This window comes from Arachis hypogaea, chromosome 13 (genome assembly GCF_003086295.3).
Source record: "Arachis hypogaea cultivar Tifrunner chromosome 13, arahy.Tifrunner.gnm2.J5K5, whole genome shotgun sequence".
Taxonomy (NCBI): domain Eukaryota; kingdom Viridiplantae; phylum Streptophyta; class Magnoliopsida; order Fabales; family Fabaceae; genus Arachis; species Arachis hypogaea.
This window is the reverse complement of record NC_092048.1, coordinates 123,600,096-123,602,152: the sequence shown is the minus strand read 5'-3', so window position 1 is coordinate 123,602,152 and position 2,057 is coordinate 123,600,096. Positions and strand designations below refer to the sequence as shown.

The window sequence follows — 2,057 nt, the reverse complement described above, 5'->3', positions numbered from 1 at the left end:
TGGTATTCATCTTGACATTCATAGCATTCTTGCATGCATTCATTGTTTTGATCTAAAAATTTCATGCATTGCATAATTTTCATGTTTTTTCATAAAAAAATTCAAAAATCAAAAAAATATCTTTCCCTTTTTCTCTCATCAAATTCGAAAATTGAGTTGACTTTTTCAAAAATTTTAAAAAAATCAAATTGTTTCTCATGAGTCAAATCAAATTTTCAATTTGAAAATCTTATCTTTTTCAAAATCTTTTTCAAAAATCAAATCTTTTTCAAAACTCTTAGTTATTTTTGAAAATTCCAAAAATATTTTTCAAAAATCTTTTTCTTATTTTATATCAAAATTTTCGAAAATAACATAATCAATTAATGTTTTGATTCAAAAATTTGAAGTTTGTTACTTGCTTGTTAAGAAAGATTCAAACTTTAAGTTCTAGAATCATATCTTGTGATTTCTTGTGAATCAAGCCATTAATTGAGATTTTAAAAATCAAATCTTTTGCAAAATTAGTTTCTAAAAATATCTTCCTATCTTATCTTTTTCAAAAATATCTTTTCAAAATATCTTTTCTAACTTCCTAACTTCTTATCTTTTCAAAATTTGTTTCAACTAACTAACTCACTTTTTGTTTGTTTCTTAACTTTTTCAAAACTACCTAACTAACTCTCTCTCTCTCATTTTCGAAAATATCTTCCCCCTTTTTCAAAATTTCTTTTTAATTTATTAATTATTTTAATTTTCAAATCTTAATTTTCGAAAATTACTAACATTTTTCAAAAACTATTTTCAAAAATCACTAACTCTTTTTCAAAAATTATTTTCGAAAATTCTCTTCTCTCTCATCTCCTTCTATTTTTTTATTCATCTACTAACATCTCTCCCTCATTCAAAAAAAAAAAAAAAAGAAAAAAAAGGGGATCTCTATTATTATTATTTTTCTGTGCCTTCTTCTTTGTCATATGAGCAGGAGCAAGGACAAGAATATTCTTGTTGAAGTAGATCCAGAACCTGAAAGGACTCTGAATTACAACTAACCAGTAAGCACCTGTTAGGAATTTTCAAACAAGAAGAAGAGATGGCAGCCGAAAATAATAATAATGCAAGGAGGATGCTTGGTGACTTTACTGCACCTAATTCCAATTTACATGGAGGAAGCATCTCCATTCCTGCCATTGGAGCAAACAAATTTGAGTTGAAACCTCAATTAGTTTCTCTGATGCAGCAGAACTGCAAGTTTCATGGACTTCCATCTGAAGATCCTTTTCAGTTCTTAACTGAATTCTTGCAGATATGTGATACTGTTAAGACTAATGGAGTAGATCCTGAAGTCTACAGGCTCATGCTTTTCCCTTTTGCTGTAAGAGACAGAGCTAGATTATGGTTGGATTCTCAATCCAAAGACAGCCTGAACTCTTGGGATAAGCTGGTCACGGCTTTCTTAGCCAAGTACTTTCCTCCTCAAAAGGTGAGCAAGCTTAGAGCTGATGTTCAAACCTTCAGACAGAAAGAAGGTGAATCCCTCTATGAAGCTTGGGAAAGATACAAACAGTTGACCAAAAAGTGTCCTTCTGACATGCTTTCATCATGGACCATCCTGGATATATTCTATGATGGTTTATCTGAGCTATCAAAGATGTCACTGGACACTTCTGCAGGTGGATCCATTCACCTAAAGAAAACGCCTGCAGAAGCTCAAGAACTCATTGACATGGTTGCTAATAACCAGTTCATGTACACTTCTGAAAGGAATCCTGTGAGTAATGGGACGCCTATGAAGAAGGGAGTTCTTGAAGTTGATACTCTGAATGCCATATTGGCTCAGAACAAAATATTGACTCAGCAAGTCAATATAATTTCTCAGAGTCTGAATGGAATGCAAGCTGCATCCAACAGTACTCAAGAGGCTTCTCCTGAAGAAGAAGCTTATGATCCTGAGAACCCTACAATAGCAGAGGTGAACTACTTAGGTGAACCTTATGGAAACACCTATAACTCATCATGGAGAAATCATCCAAATTTCTCATGGAAGGATCAAAAGCCTCAACAAGGCTTTAACAATG

General features: G+C 32.2%; 1 non-coding gene across 1 annotated transcript; it reads right to left on the bottom strand.

Annotated features, from left to right (window-relative positions):
- Nucleotides 1-1,468: 1,468 nt before the first annotated feature.
- LOC112738770 (small nucleolar RNA R71) lies at nucleotides 1,469-1,576 on the bottom strand. Its single transcript, XR_003169715.1, has one exon. It is a non-coding gene; the product is annotated as a small nucleolar RNA R71 (small nucleolar RNA).
- Between the last annotated feature and the right edge of the window lie 481 nt (nucleotides 1,577-2,057).